Genomic DNA, 18,140 nt, shown 5'->3' on the forward strand with positions numbered 1-18,140 from the left:
ATGTATGGGACCCCTGTATGATGTTATGCATGTTTGCTTTGTAAGTTCATAACTTTTGCTATACACTTGTTTATCTATGTTCATATGTAAATCGTATAAAATTAATAATAATAGTGTTGGTTGAGGGTAAATACTTTGGTTAGTAGAAACAGATTGACAATGCTTTTAAATCATTACTTAAAAAGATTTAACAACAATGCAAGTTATTGGTGGTAGGGTGAGTAATGAGAATCCTGTATGATGTTGCATATGTTTGTTTTGTAAGTTCACAACCATTATTATACACTTATTGTTTATGTATGAGTGATATAGTTCAATAAATTAATTTTTAAAAATTAAAAAAATAAAATAATATAAAATAAAAAATATAGGACATTCCTATATATCTCACACACTCCCCCCAACACACACTTTCTCTCATTAACAACATATTTCAATAGTGTGATACAAGTTTAGTAGCTATGCTTAAGTATGTTCATCAACTGTAACAAACATACCACTCCAATATATTTTTCATAATCTTATCCATTGTGTCTTTTATTCCTATAAGCTCTATTACTCTTGTCTGTAGATTTTCTTTTTTTTTTAAAGAAATTTTGTGTTAAATAAGTTACATAAAAATATCAGAGATTCCCATATGCCCCAAATCCTCCTCTTACTTTTCCCCTTATCATTAACAAATTACATGAGTATGGTGCAGCCATTACAACTGATGATCAAATATTGCTATGAACTATGGTCAATGGTCAGTGGTTTACATTATAGTGTATGCTTTGTACTATACAATTTTGTAGGTCTTGACAAAATGTATACTGGCCTGTTTCCACCATTCCAATTCAGGCAGAACATTTCCAATGCTCTAGAAATGCCCTATGTTCTTCTCAATATTCCTCCTCTCCCCATCTTGGAACTTGTCATACTACTAAATATCAGTTTTGGAGCAATAATATTCAAAGTTACATACGCTAATAAGGAGAGTTTGGCATTATGGTCTGTTTTATATTTGTGTTTCATTATTTTAAAATTAGCCACTGCCTATGAACTTGAGAGACTCTATCTCCTCTGTTTTAAAATGTAGCATGACTCCCCAGGATAGGAGATTAATATTTTCCTGTTTATTGTGTGGATCTCCCCCCAGTCAGATAAAACCATATGACAACATACATACATTCATATTCCATAAAGGAAGCCCCAAGTGCACCTTTTCTAAATATCCCCCACCATTGACACACTGCACCAGTGACCCTCTCCTGCCATATTCATCAAAAGAACATTCCCAATGTAGTAATATCAATCACAGACCTATAAATCCCCAGAGTTCACCTTTTCCTTCCTCCAGCCTTCCCTCTAGGTACATTGATAGACCAACCCATACACCCTTACGCTGCTTCCAACACCACCAACCTCGCTCACATTCCTGCACAGCCATCACCCACACCCACTGCCAAATCTCCCCTCTCCACCTTATCAAAGGTTTTTCCCATATTGATAATCAGCTAAACACACTCTATTCCCTTTCTGTCTCCTGAGAACCTATTTCCCAGGCTCTAGCTTTGTGAGTCTGTTCATATCACTGACGTCATGCAATATTTGTCTTTAGTGACTGGCTTACTTCACTCAACACAAAGTCTTCAACATGCACTATATGGTTATGTGGGTAAGAGTTCATTCCTTCTTACAGCTGAACAATATTGCCTTTCATGTTTATACCACATTTTGCTTATCCATTCATCTGTTGATTTATTCTTGTGTTGCTTCCAATTTTTGGCTATATTGAATAATACCACTATGAACATTGGTGTTTATATATCCATTCATGGCCGTGCTTTCTTTCTTTTTTTTTTTTAAATTAATTATTTATTTATTTTTTAATAACCATCAGGGTATTCATGGATCATATTGCAATTCCATAGTTAAATTCCTGAGGATCCTCTAAACCATCATACACAGTAACTGCACCAGTCTACATTCCCACCACAGAGGGTGAGGGTTCCCTTTCCTCCATATCCCCAACACTTGTAGTTCTGTTTTTTATTTCAAATACTTGGCCATTCTAATAGGTGTAAAGTGATATCTCATTGTAGTTTTGATTTTCATTTCCCCAATACCTAGTGATGTTGAGCATCCTTTCATGTGCTGTTCAGACATTTTTATCTCCTTTTTGGAAAAATATCTATTCATAACTTAGACATATTTTTTAATGGCTTGACATTTTATTTTTAATATGTAGGTTGTTTTTATATATTCTTATTGCATAAGTGATTCCCAAATAATTTCTCCTGTTGAGTAGGTGGCCTTTTCACTTTCTTGACAAACTCCTTTGAAGAACAAAAATTTTTAATTTGAGGAGTTCACATTATCTATTTATATTTTTGTTTCTCATACTTTTCAGTATAAATGTTATGAAACCATTTCCTATGACAAGATCTCATAATTGCTCCCTACATTATATTTTTATGACCTTTATGTTCTTCACTCTTATATTTAGGTCTTTGTTCTATCTTGATTTAATTTTTCTATATGGCATGAGAAGGTGAGCCTCTCTAATTCTTTTGGATAGGGACATCCAGTTCTCCCAGCACCATTTGTTGAAGAGGCCATTCTGTCCCAGTTGAGTTGGCTTGGTGATCTTGTCAAGTATCAGACTACCATATCAATTCAGTTCCAATAGTCGATATGCCTATCCTTTTGCCAATACCATGCAGTTTTTACCTTTGTAGCTTTGTATCATGCTTAAATGTCAGATGTCATGATTTTTCCAATTTTGTTTTTCTCTCCCAATACATTTTTGATTATTTGAATGTCCCTTATCCTTCCAAAAAAGTTTCCTAATTGCTTCTTCAGTTCAGTAAAAATACTGTTGTACATTTTGTTGGATTATGTTAAATATGTAAATCAATTAGGTTGGGGCAGATATCTTAATGATACATAGTTTTCCATCTATGAACATGGAATATTCTTCCTTTTATTTAGATCTTCTTTGATTTCCTTAACAGAGTTGTATTTTTTGTGTACAAGTCATTTACATCTTTAGTTAAATCTATTTTTAGATATTTTATTCTTTAATTCCTATTGTAAATGGATTTTTTTTCTAAATTCCCCCCTCAGATTGCTCATTGTTAGTGTACAGAAATCTTACACTTTTACATCTTGATCCTATATCCTGCCGCTTTACTGAACTCATATATCAGCTGTAGAAATTTTGTTGTAGATTTTTCAGGGCTTTCTACACTTAGAATTATTTCTTCTGCAAATAGTGAAATATTTGCCTTTTCCTTTCTTAATTTGGATGTCTTATATTTCCTTTTCCTGCCTAAGTCCTTAAGCAAGTGTAACACAATGTTCAACAAGAGTATTTGCCATGGGCATCCTAGTCTTGTTCCAGATCATCAAGGGGAAGTCTTTAGAATTTCACCCTTGAGTATGATATTATATGTGGGTTTTTCATGTAAACCCTTTATCATATTGAGGAAGTTTCCATCTACTTCAATCTTTCAAAGTTTTTTTTTTTAATCTAGAAAGCATGGAGTATCTTGTCAGATCCTTTTTCTGCATCAATGGAGATGATCATGTAATTTTGTTTATCTGTTAATGTGGTATAATACATTGATTGATTTTCTTATATTGAAACATTCTCACATGCCAGAGATAAAACTCACTTGTTAATCATGTATAATTCATTTGATTAGTTTTGGAATAGGATTAGGCACTATTTTCTTTTTTTTTTTTTTAATTTACTTTGTAATAATATTACATTAAAAATATATATATATGAGGTCCCATTGAACCCTACCTCCCCCACCCCACCTCTCCCCCCCCTCAGCAACACTCCCTCCCATCATCATGACACAGCCATTGCATTTGGCAAGTATATCTCTGGGGACCCCCGCACCCCATGGTCAACGGTTCACACCATGGCCCACACTCTCCCCCATTCCATCCAGTGGGCCCTGTGAGGATTTACAATGTCCGGTGATTGCCCCTGAAGCACCATCCAGGGCAGCTCCATGTCCCAAAGACGCCTCCACCTCTCATCTCTTCCTGCCTTTCCCCATACCCATCAGCCATCATGTCCACTTTTCTCAATCCAATGCCACCTTTTCTATGTGGACATTGGATTGGTTGTGTCCATTGCACCTCTATGTCAAGAGGAGGCTCAGATTCCACATGGATGGTGGATGCAATCCTCCCACTTTCAGTTGTAATCACTCTAGGCTCCATGGTGTGGTGGCTGTCCTTCTTCAACTCCATCTTAGCTGAGTGTGGTGAGCCCAATAAGTCAGATTGTAGGTGCTGGAGTCTGTTGAGGCTCAGGACCTGGCTATCACATTGTCAGTCCAGAGATTCAAATCCCCTAAATATATCTTAAACCCCGACACTAACTGCACCTCCAGCACATTAGCATGAAAGTCTTATGAAGAGAGATCCCATCTGAGTCCAGATTCGTCACACATAAACACCAGTTCCAAAGAGGGGCCATCTGACCTGGTAGTTAACCCCATTTGCCATGACCATAACTCCCATGGGTCTCTTTAGCCCTCAAAGGAACCGATATCTGGGGGTTGTATCTGCTTTATCTGTCTCTCAGACTCTGCTCAGTTGTGCATAAGGGCAATCCTTCTGACAGCCTCCAGACTCTTTTTTAGAGACTCGTAGCCATATAAACTCATTTCTCCTTTCCATTTCCCCCTTACATTAGGTCAAACAGCATTTTAAAGTCATGTTATTTTATGTAGACAGGGATATTCCCCTGATCGGCGTTGAACCTTCCGTATGAGGTCATTTTCCAGTTGCATCATCAGTTGGTAGTTGATAGTGGTCCCTCGATGCCAGGGAGGCTCATCCCCGGGTGTCATGTCCCACGCTGGGGGGAAGGCATTGCATTTACATGCTGAGTTTGGCTTCGAGACTGGCCACATTTGAGTAACATGATGGCTGACAGGAGGAAATTCCCAGGCACAATGCTGCTCTAGGCCTTGTTCTTATTTTAGGCTTATCAGCTCCCAAGCATAGTCATTAGCGTCATGGGCTCACTGTTGAACCCTCACTCCCTCCCGGTCCCCGCCGCTGCACCTGGGAGACTGTTGCTGCTCCCCTAGGGACCACGACAGAGCACCACTGGCCAGGAACCCAGTACCCCCCCTGCTGTGGTTTTTAATTGTTGCCACTATGAGTATATCCAAACATTGCCATGCACCCTGGACATATATTCTGTACAGCTCCCTGTCAGCCATATATCCCCTGTCAATGGTATCCCATACCAGTATTCCTCCATTGCCTTTGTTGAACCACTCTGTGGTCCAGAACTCCCTGAAATTTGAAGCCCAATATAATGTCAGGGTCCCTTACTAGGAAATGGCATATAGCTATGTGTTTAAAGGTTATATAAAGAATACGTGTTGACTTGGAAAAAATTCTACATCCTATCTTTCCCCCCCCCCTAATTATTGAGCTTCTCTTCACAGGAGCCCTAGACCACAGCAATGCATATATATAGTATACAGCACTCCCATACATCCACCACAAAACCTTTCCCTTCCACAGCGATACTCTTACACCCTATTCACATCATATTTACTTAACGTAATGTACAGAGTCTGAGACAATAGCTTTCAAACAAGGTGACATTTGTGCTTACATTGTGGTGCATACTTTAGGATACACAGTTTTTTTACATTCTTAGTTATCCTATGTTTTACATTATGGTTTACATTATCAGTCTGTCATCTCCTATATGTTATGCTGTAATATTACATGTTTTATATCCATCCTTATGTACTCTCACGAAACTCCTCTCTTACCCCCCATTTACCTTGGTTACACACATTTAACGTCCATTTTCCCTTCCACCTTGAGGCACTATTTTCTTGACAATTTTAGTATCTAGTTTTTTTAAACACTTTGATCTGTAGTTTTATTTTCTTTTTACATCTTTATGTGTCTTTGGTATTAGGGTGATGTTTCCCCATAAAATGAGTTATGGAATGTTCCCTCTATGTATATTTTTTGGAAGATTTTAACAAGATTTGTGTTATTTCTTTCCAGAATGATTGATAGGATTCTCCCATGAAGTTGTCTGTGGTTTTATTGGTTGGGAGTTATATATATATATGTATGTATGTATATATTTTTTTAGTATTAATATTTTATTTATTTTTAAATTTTATTTTAATTAAATTTTTAAAAGTTAATAGATCACACAAAATATTACATTAAAAAGCATAAGAGGTTACGATATACCCCACTCTGCACTCCCCATGCCCTTCAATTTTTGAAGAAACAGAGATCCCAAAAAATGTTACATTCTAAAAATATAAGAGGTTCTCATATACCCTGCACCTTGATCACCCCACTACTCCTACATCAACAACCTCTTTCATCATTGTGGCACATTCATTGCAGTTGTGAATACATTTTGGAGCACTGCTGCACCACATGAATAATAGTTTACATTCTAGTTTGCACTCTTCCCCAGTACATTCAATGGTTTATGGCAGGATATATAATGCCCAGCATCTGTCCCTACAATACATTTAGAACTTCAAGTCCCAAAAATGCCCCCACATAACTTTTCTTCTTCCCTGTCCCTGCCCACAGAAACTGCCTTGGCCAATTTCTCCATATCAATGTTACAACTTCTTCCATTACTAGTCACAATAGTTCCATAGTCGAGTATCAGTAAATTCACTATAATCCATATTTTATTTCTCCATCCTGTGGATCATGGGATGGTGAAGTCCACTCCACCTCTATATCAAGAGGGGACTTAGATTCCACATGGATGATGGATGCAATTCTCCTGCTTGTGGCTATAGGCACTCTTGGTAGCCTGATGTGGTGATTGACCATCTTCACCTCCTTGTTAGCTGACCTGGGCAAGTCCAAAGAACAAGAGGGTAGGATTTGCAACACTGCTGAGCCTCAGCACCCAACTGGCAGATGGACAGTCCAGAGACTCAAGTCTCCTGAATATACCCAAACCCTAGTGCCCAACACAGGTTCAGTGAAAGTGACAGAAGAGGTGTATGTAGAAAAGTCACAACTGAGTCCAAAGCAAGTTCTCCAGGGCATGTTTATAGGGTACAGAAAAATGTTTGGATATATGTTGGGTATTTTCATAGTAGTTACAATTACAAACAACAACTGTGTTCCTACCCAGGGGAGCTCTATCACATTCCCCAATGTAACAACATCAATTCCCCACATGGAATGGCAAAGACCAATGAAGAAAGATGATCCAATGATGAGTACTTGATACTGATGGCTATGCTTATGGGCTTGTGTGCCTGAAATATGAATTAGGCCTAGAGCTGCAAGATGCCTAAGAGTTACCTTCTGAGAGCCCCCATGTTGCTCAAATGTGGCCACTCTCTAAGCCAAACTCAGCATGTAAATACATTGCCTTTCTCCCAGCATGGGACATGGCTCATGGGGATGAGCCTCCCTGGTGCCAAGGGATTACTACCAATCACTAACTGGTGATGTAACTAGAAAGAGACCTTGAATAAAAGGGTCAACTCAGACCAGCAGAATATCACAGCCTACATGTAGGATCATGTGTTAAAAACTGCTTTTTGACCTTGAATAAAAGGGGGAAATGGCAAAGACAAAAGTGTTTATATGGCTGAGTCTTCAGAAAATGAGTTGGTTGGGAGGTTTGATGGCTAATTCAGTCATGCTAATTGTGATTGCTCTATTGAGTTCATCTATTCTTTCATCAGTTTAGGTTGTTTGTTTCTATAAATTTGGTCATTTGATCTATGCTATGTGTCTTGTGGCATACAATATTTCAAAGTGTCCTCTTAAGCTACATTTTATTTATGTGGGATAAGTGGTGATATCCTCCCTCTAATTTTTCATTTTTATTTTTGGATGTTCTCTCTTTTCTCTTTATTAGTCTAGCTAAGTGTTTATAAATTTTATTAAGATTATCAAACAATCAGGTTTTGGTTTTGTTTATTTTTTTCTATTGTTTTATATTCTCAATTTCATTTATGTTTGCTCTAATCTTTATTTCCATCTTCTTGCTTGCTTTAGGATTATTTTGTTGTTCCTTTCTAGTTCATCAAAGTGTCTGATTTTAACCCTATCTTCTTTGTAAATGCAAATATTTATGGCTATAAATTTCCTTTTCAGAACTGCTTTAGCTTCATCCCATAAGTTTTGATACAGTGTGTTCCCATTTTCATTCATTTAGAGTTAGTTACTGATTTCCTTCGCAATGTCCTCCAAGACTACTGAGTGATTAAGAGTGTGTTGTGTAACCTCCATATCTTTTTGCCTATCTGGTTCTCTGCCCATTATAAATTTCAAGCTTTATTCTGATGTGGTCAGAGAAAAGGTTTTCTATAATTTCAATCTTTCTCAATTCATTTAGACTTGTTTTGTGACCTATCATATGTTTTGTCCTGGAGAACAATCCATGTTTACTCAAGGAAAAATTTTGTCCTCTTCTATTTCAGTGTAATATTCTGTATGTGTCTAGTAGGTCCAGTTCCAGTCACCTATTGTTCATTAGACTGGGCAACATCTATATGTTTTGTTAGTACAACTGTATTTTTTGCTGGTGTCTAGGCATCCAGTTTAGATGCTGGGCATATTCAGTTAGTTAGATTCTCTTTCTACTTTAGAGTTTTATTTCATTTTGTTTTGCATTAAGGGTCCCCTTTGAGACTTGGTTCCACTTATTCTAAATTCTTGTCACTGTCTGTTTTGTTCCCCCAAAATATTAAGAACATGGAAATAGAAAGAAAGAAGAAGGCTGAAAAAAAGAAGTTAAAGGAACCTTAAAAGCACTATGGAAAAAAAGTAATAAATTGAAAATCTTCAAAATATACAAAGGAGTATTAACAAGTTTCAATAAAAAAAGAAACTGCAAAAAATATTTAAACAAAATTAAAGACTGGAAAGAAGAAAAGAGAAGAAAGAAAATGAATACCAGAAAGACAAGATGGAATGAAAGAAAACATCAGTAGAAGGAAAATGAAAAGGAAGAAAAAATACAAGGTGAATAAAGACAAAAAAGAAAAGGAAAGAAAATGAAATGAAAGAAAAGAAACCCAGAAAATACAGGACTCTCAGGTCACTAGAAACTTTCTCAGGCTGCCATGTCTCATCAATCAATCACCCTGCATCCCACATTCCACATGGAAGTTTACCTTGTGTAGAGAAAAAATAAAGAATAAATTATTAAACAATTAAAAAATATAAATTTTTTTAAAACTCAGTCTAATTTCCCTGTCATGAGGGTTCTTTTCTCTTAAGTCCCCTTCTCTAGGACCTGGCTGGGTGCTCAGTAATCAATAGATTGCTCTCTGGAGCCCTTCTCTTCAGGGCTGGTTAGGCCATTGACAATATCTGGGCTGCCTCTCCCCACCACCTCAGGCTATTATGTGTTTGAAGGCTGGCTAGCTGTTTCTGCCTGCTCTCTTTTCCTCATGTCAGTTGGGCTTTTTAGTGCTTGCTGCCTCCCTCTCCTGGCTTCCCTCTCTCCAAGACTGTTAGATGCCTGTCAGCCCAGCTCCTTACTGAGCCAGTTCCTCTCTCTCCCAGGATGGGTGGGTGTGACAGTCTGCCTGATCAGCTCTCTACTTCCCCTCTCTGGAGCCATTTTACTTCTGCCTGACGTCTTTCCTTTTTATTTCTAGTTTGTCACCCTATCTCAATTTCCCCTAGTCTTCTCTCCCATAGCACTGGCTAGTTTCCAGCTCCATACCTGCTTTCTTCACAGCTCCCACTCATCAAGGACCTAGTGGGTACTAGAATGCACCCCTAGTCACCTGGGGGCTTTCCACGCTCTCAGAGCCAACTGTGCACTGATCTTCTACCATATCACTTCCCTGGCTTCCTTCTCCATCTGTTCCAGTTGTTTGCTGGCTTGCATGCCATATCTCCCATGGCTTCCCTTTTCCCCAGCTAACTGGTTCCACCCAGCTGTCCTCTCCAATTGGCTCATTGGAGAGGTCTCATGGTTTCTCTTCTGCCAGGTGAACCTGCCTACCTTCCACAGTTTCTGGAGTGCAGCTTGCGCTTTCCTACTCCACCATTTAGATCTCCCATTTTCAGACTTCTCAACATCTGAATAGTATCAGGGTCTAGAGCTCCTTTCTTTCTGCCCAGGCATGCACCCATGTTTAACCCCACAGCCTTTGGTTCTTTCAGCCTCATTTGCTTTTCACACTCCATCCCCATATGATATTAAGCAAGATAGGATGGTGATGTACATATCTGTATTCAACAGATTTCTAAATGTTTGAATTCCTCCCTTCCCTGAAATTCCCAAGAATATTTTCTTTTTTACTTAATGATACAGGAATTGAAATACAGGCATAGGTATTTAGATTCTACCTTGATTGTTAATCTGAATTTTAAACATAATGGAAATTGTAGAAGAGTAATAAAGTACTGTAGGAAGAAAACAGCACTCACGGGGTCACAGAGACTGATGATTGCAGAAAGAAATTTTATTGGGAAGCTTTCCCAAAGAAGTGGGTCTGAAGAATAAATGTCAACCTGCCCCTGGTAGAGGTGGTCATGGATTCATAAAGCACATCTATCGGTGGGAAAATACTTAGGAGGTGGGGCTTGATAAGACCTGAGGGCCAATAGGGAACTGTAGAGGTGAATTATTTCTCTTGTATGAATAGGGGTAATGAATTCTAGAGGGGCAGGAGGGGAGGAGTTGGTGAGGCCATGTGGCTCCTTTGTCTATTTTTGTGAAGAATTGAGTTGTATCTCTGAACATAGGCTATGGCTTTTTCAACCAGTCACATAGGCTTTGGATGGGGGGCTGCTCTATGTCACAGGAATGCAAGTCACTGTTTATTAACCATTGTAAACCTTGTACTCAGTTAATCATTATAAACCTTGTAAGGGAGAAACTTTTAACAAGTACATTTATATGATTTTCTAGTAGGAAGTTACTTCTGGCATAGGAAAAAGTCAACCTAAAATTATATTTAATTAAGAGGCTATCTTCATCAAAAAAGAAGTAAATAGAGAGGTGAAAGAGAGAGAGAACTTGTATCAGTATATATAGGGAAACAAAACAAATAAGAAAAAGGCAGACAACGAAAAAAATGAAAAAAGTAAACCAACAAACACTTCAACAAAGAGGTTCCCAATGGTGAATAAACATGTGAAAATATCTTCAGTTTCCTCAGTAATCAAGGCAATTCAAATAAACCACTTTCTTATATCATGAAACACCAACCATAAGACTAAAAGGGAAATGATAAAACCAAGTGTTGGTAAGGATGTGGATACACCAGAAATCTCATATATGTTGTGTGTGAAATTGGTAAAAAAGGTTTGGATAATTTATAGCAGAATCTAATGATAATGAAACAGATGCAAACCTATGACCTAAGAATTCCACTGCTACATAAAATACCCAACAATATTTTGTACATGTGTCACCAAAACACAAGTTCTAGAATTTACACATTAGAATTATTCATAATGAGCTCAAACGGAAAACACCTCACAGGACCAGCAACAGCATAATAATTAAATTAATAGGTTAGTGTTTCCACAACTAAATGCTACACATGAAACTTTATAAATGTTACCCAAAACATACTGCAATATAGGTAAATTCACCAAGAACATAAGGAGTGTTTAAGAACAAAATGTAAAAGAGTTCATATTGTACTATTTCATTTATACAAATTAATAACCAACAAAAGTAGGCTAAGTAACAATAGTTATTCTTAGGGTTAGTAGAAGGGGCACAGACAAGGTAGGGATGGGGAGGCTGACAATATTTTCTCCCATGACCAAGGGGCTGCCTATAGATTCAGAGTGCATGCAGATATAGAGTGCATATATTTCAGTTTGTGAAATTCTATTGAGTTGTAAGCTTTGTCCTTCATAAGTGTATTTGCTTTTTAAAAATATATCACCAATAAGAAATGGTGGGTGGAAGTATGTAGAGCAGTGATTTAATGCCCTTCTATTGTCAAAATAGGGATTGGAGAACTTAAATAACTTTATACCACGATTCAATTTTTAAATTATGCTGGCATTTTAAGCTAAAAATATTAAGAGATGTTGAGTATATAACCTCCAAAAAAGAGTTAAAGTGTTGCATTATTTTTAGAAACCAATACTGAAGAAAGTTTATAGAAATAAGAAGATAGACCAGGTATAATAAAGATCCCATAATAAGTAGATTGGTAAATCCAAACTGAAATATAACATTATCAGAGTAAATAAAATATATCAGTTGCCCTTCTTAATTATAAATACTTATTGATGATATTCAGCTGGAAAATTTTTTAAAGAGATACAACTAAAATATAAATTTTGAGGTAAGAAATGAAAGATACACTGTACACTAAACAATTAAAATTTTAATATAGAAAACAATTTAATATAGAAAAAAGGAACATGGATTTTAACATTAAAGTAATTTGTCATAAGTGCAATTATGATTATTTTTGATTTCTTAACATACTATTCCCTTTATTAATATTCTTGGAAAATGAGCAATTTGTCTGAGTTATATAGATATAGAAATTTATCCATTAATACGTAGACACACATGTGCATGAATACAAACGAAAGTGTGTGTGTTGTTTTGATATTTCTCTCTCTCTTTTTGCTTAATGTGGTATAATTGTTTATGAAGAAAAAAATAACATGAGGGAGTGGGTTGGGGAAAGTACAGCAAATATAACCTATGGACTGTAGTTAGTAGCTATCGTTTGACAATGCCCGTTCCCTAATCTGTTACAAATATTTCACAACAATACAAGGTATTTATAGTGGGATGTTGTATGGGAGTCCCCTACGACCTTATGCACATTTGTTTTCTAAGTGCACAAGTTTAACTGTACACCTATTTTTTATGTATCACCCAGATACATTTGAACCTGGTGGTGGCTGCCTGAAATTCATAATTATAAAATTACCATCTTTTCTAAATTTTGCATCCCTAACTTCAAGAGACAAACCATTCTTTTGTGCATAACCTTGTTCTCTGGCCCTTGTAGATTTCCAGCTTCATTCAATTGTAGTCAGAGAAATTATTTTGTATGAATTCAATGTTTTTTAATTCATTGAGACTTTCTCTGAGACATAGCATGAAGTCTCTCTTGGAGAATGATCTATGTGCACTTGAGAAGAAAGTATATCTTGCTGTCTTTGGGTATAGTATCCTGTATATATCTGTTAGGTCCAGATCCTCTAACATATTATTCAAAATTTTTGTTTCTTACTGATTTCCAGTTGAGATGTTTTAATGGCGATAATGGTGTATTTAAAGTTGCCCATTATAATTGTAAAGGCATCTATTCCTCCACTTACTTCTCCCAATGTTTGCCATGTGTATTTTGAAGTACCCTGGTTAGGTTCATAAATGTTCATGATTGTTCTTTCTTCTTGAAAGATTATCCCTTTTCCGAATAGATAGTGTCCATCTTTGACTCTCACAATAGTCTTGCATTTAAAATCTACTTTGTCCAATATTAGTATAGCTACACCTGACTTTTTTGATTATTGTTTGTTTGTAAGATTATTTTCCAGCCATTCACTTTCAATTTCCTCGAATCACTAGGTCTAAGGTGGGTTTCTTGTAGACAGCATATAGATGCATATTTCCTTACCCTTTCTGCCAATCTGTGTCTCTTGACTGGTGAGTTTAATCCATTATCATTCAGTCTTATTACTGTCAAGGAATTACTTACATTAGGCATATTTTCTTTGGATTTGTGTATGTCATGTTATTTTTATTTCTCTTTTTGTCTTTCTAGGTGTTCTTACACTCTCCTCCAACTTTGTCTATCCTGCTTTTTTTCAGCATGCAGAACAAACTTTAGCATTTATTTTACATTATATCACTATATTGTTTTTTAATTAACTAATTAATTAACTAAGAGGTACTGAGGAGTAAAGCCAGAACTGCATAATTTGAAAGCAGGAGCTCAACGATGGAGCTACATTCCCCATCCACATTCCCACATTATTTCTTTATTTTTTTATACTTTTTTATTATCATTTCTTTTTCTTTTTTTTAAAGATTTTTTTTTATTTCCCTTTCCCCCAACCTTCCACATCAGTTGTCTGTTCTCTGTGTCTATTTGCTGCGTCTTCTTTGTCTGCTTCTGTTGTTGTCAGTGGCATGGGAATCTGTGTTTCTTTTTGTTGCGTCATCTTGTTGTGTCAGTTCTCCGTGTGTGCAGCACCATTTCTGGGCAGGCTGCACTTTCTTTCGTGCTGGGCCCCTCTCCTTATGGGACACACTCCTTGCGCATGGGGCTACCCTATGCGGGGGACACCCCTGCATGGCACGGCACTCCTTGCCTGCATCAGAATGCACATGGGCCAACTCCACACAGGTCAAGGAGGCCCAAGGTTTGAATCGTGGACCTCCCATGTGGTAGATGGACACCCTAACCACTGGGTCAAGTCTGCCACCTATCTTTTTTTAAAGATACATAGATCACACAAAATGTTACATTACAAAATAGAAGAGGATCCCATATACCCCACTCTCTACAACCCCCACTCCTCTCACATAGAAAACTTCTTTCATTAGTATGGTACAATCATTGCATTTGGTGAATACATTTTGGAGCACTGCTACACAGCATGGATTATGGTTTACATTGTAGTTTACATTCTCTCCTAGTCCATTCAGTATGTTATGGCAGGATAGACAAAGTCCTGCGGCTGTCTCTGCAAAATTATTCAGGACAACTCCAGGTCCCGAAAGTGCCCCATATCATGCCTCTTTTTCCCTCTCCACATCTTAGACAACTCCCGTGGCCATGTCTCCACATCAATGATATAATTTCTTCCTTTGCTAGAGTCACAATAATTCTCTAGTAAAATACCAGTGAGTCAATTCTAATACATATTTTATTCTTCTATCCTGAGGACCCTGGGATAGCGATGTTTACTCCACCTTTGAATTGAGAGGATCTTAGATCCCACATGGCTGATGGATGCAATTCTTCTGCTTGCAGTTATAGACTTTCTTTGATTTTTGAATCTTATTATATTTGATTCTTTTAGTGGCTATTGTAAGTGAAATTTTTTTCTGATTTCATCCTTAAAATGCACTTATGATTATAAAGAAACACCACTGTTTTTTAAGTATGAATATTGAGTCTGGTTACTCTAATGAAATCATTTATTAGCTCTAGCAGTTCTGTTGTAGATTTTTCTGGACTTTTTAGGCATGGGATCATATCATCTGCAAACAGTAAAAATTGTACTTATTTTTCAATGTGGATGCTTCTCATTTCTTTATTTTATTTTATTTTATTTTATTTTTTTAAATTGATTTTGTAAAAATATTACATTAAAAAAATATATATGAGGACCCCTTCAACCTCCCCACCCCCACCCCACCACTCACCCCCAGCAACACTCATTCCCATCATCATGACACATCCATTGCATTTGGTAAGTACGTCTCTGGGCACCTCTGCACCTCATGGTCAATGGTCCACATCATGGCCCATACTCTCCCCATTCCATCCAGTGGGCCCTGTGAGGATTTACAGTGTCCAGTGATTGCCCCTGAAGCACCATCCAGGGCAACTCCAAGTCCCTAAGACGCCTCCACATCTCATCTCTTCCTGCCATTCCCCATACCCATTAGCCACCAAGTCCACTTTTCCCACTCCAATGCCACCTTTTCTATGTGGACATTGGATTGGTTGTGTCCATTGCACCTCTATGTCAAGAGGAGGCTCAGATTCCTCATGGATACTGGATGCAATCCTCTCACTTTAAGTTGTAGGCAATCTAGGCTCCATGTTGTGGTGGTTGTCCTTCTTCAACTCCTCTTAGCTGAGTGAGGTGAGTCCAATAAATCAGATTGTAGGTGCTGGAGTCTGTTGAGGCTCAGGGCCTGGCTATCATTTGTCAGTCCAGAGATTCAGATCCCCTAAATATATCTTAAACCCAGACACCAACTACAACTCCAGCACATTAGCATGAAAGTCTTAAGAAGAGAGATCCCATCTGAGTCCAGATTCATCACGCATAAACACCAGCTCCAAAGAAGGGCCATCTGACATGGCAGTTAACCCCATCTGCCATGACCATAGCACCCATGGGCCTCTTTAGCCCTCAAAGGAACCAATACCTGGGGGTTGTATATACTTTATCTGTCTCTTAGACTCTGCTCAGTTGTGCATAAGGGCAATCCTTCTGACAGCCTTCAGACTCTTTTAGAGACTCGTAGCCATATAAACTCATTTCTCCTTTCCATTTCCCCCTTACATTAGATCAAACAGCATTTTAAAGTCATGTTATTTTATGTAGACAGGGATATTCTGCTGATCCGCATTGAACCTTCCATTCAAGGTCATTCTCCAGTTGCATCATCAGTTGGTAGTTGAGAGTGATCCCTCGGTGCCAGGGAGGCTCATCCCCGGGTGTCATGTCCCACGCTGGGGGGAAGGCATTGCATTTACATGCTGAGTTTGGCTTCGAGACTGGCCACATTTGAGCAACATGAAGGCTGTCAGGAGGAAACTCCCAGGCACAATGCTGCTCTAGGCCTTGTTCTTATTTCAGGCATATCAGCTCACAAGCATAGTCATTAGCATCAGGGGCTCACTGTTGGACTCTCTTTCCTTCCCGGTTCTTGCTGCTGCACCTGGGAGACTATTGCTGCTCCCCTAGGGACCACGACAGAGCACCACCGGCCAGGAATCCAGTACCCCCCAAGCTGTAGTTTAATTGTTGCCACTATGAGTATATACAAACATTACCATGGACCCTGGACATATGTCCTGTATAGCTCCCCGTCAGCCATATATCACCTGTCAATAGTATCCTATACAGTATTCCTCCATTGCCATTGTTGAACCACTCTGTGATCCAGAACTTCCTGAAAATTGAAGCCCGATATAATGTCAGGATCTCTTCCTAGCAAAATGGCATATAGCGATGGGTTTAAAGGTTAAATATAGAATACGTTTTGACTTCGAAAAAAATCTACATGCTATCTTTTTCTTTTTTTTTTTAACAAGAGCCCTAGACCACAGCAATTCATATATATAATATACAGCACTCCCACACATCCACCACAAAACCTTTTCCCATCCACAGCGATACTCTTACACCCTATTCACATCATATTTACTTAAAGTGATGTACAGAGTCTGAGACAATAGCTTTCAAACAAGGTGACATCTGTGCTTACATTGTGGTGCTTACTTGAGGATACTCTGTTTTCTAATTTTTTAGTTATCCTATGTTTTACATTATGGTTTACATGATCACTCTGTTGTCTCCTATATGTTATGGTGTAATATTACATGTTTTATATCCATCCTTGTGTACTCTCATGAAACTCCTCTCTTACCCCCCATTTACCTTGGTTCCACGCATTTAACATCCATTTTCACATCCACCTTGGTGCCCACAGCGACAGCCAACCTCCGTTTCCCGAGGAGCCACATCCAGAGATAGTTGGAATAGTGTTCAGGGCCTAACTTGCTCAACCGCCCCAATGCCCTGGGAGCCACCCTTTCTCTCGAGAGATACAGTTCCCTCTATTTGATGGCATTAGTCCTCTCCAGGATGTGGGTCCACCCCCACTCTCACTACTTGGGTCTCTACCCAATGGTGCCACCCACTCTGGCAAAATGAGCATTCAGACATTCCTCAGGAGCCCGTACTGCATCGGACCATACCCTCCGAGCATTCTAAACAGGTAACCCTCTTAATTATATTTTGATATGATTTTCTCGGCATTTTACTCTCCACCAACACCAGACACTCTCCTCTGTACGTATGCTACCCCTTCCTCCCCCCACTTTTGGGCAATATTACCCATCTGCCCATCCCCAGCCACCCTCAAACCCACAAAGCCCCTCCCAAAGGCAACCCCTTGCCCCCATTTTATCTCTTCTTTGTGTTCATACTTACCACCAGCTCGTCATAAATTCCACCACTGCAGACGTCGGCTCACATCCTTCCTCCACCCCCGGATTTCCTGTAAGCCGATCGTTCAGTCTCTTGCTCTCTGAGGCAGCTTGGTTATTTCATATCATTGAGGTCATGTACTATTTGTCCTTCAATGCCTGGGTTGCTTCACTCAACATAAGGTTCTCAAGATTCATCCATGTTATCACGTGTGTTTGTAGTGTATTTGTTCTTACAGCTGAATAGTATTC

The sequence above is a fragment of the Dasypus novemcinctus genome, chromosome 30 (genome assembly GCF_030445035.2).
Source record: "Dasypus novemcinctus isolate mDasNov1 chromosome 30, mDasNov1.1.hap2, whole genome shotgun sequence".
NCBI lineage: Eukaryota > Metazoa > Chordata > Mammalia > Cingulata > Dasypodidae > Dasypus > Dasypus novemcinctus.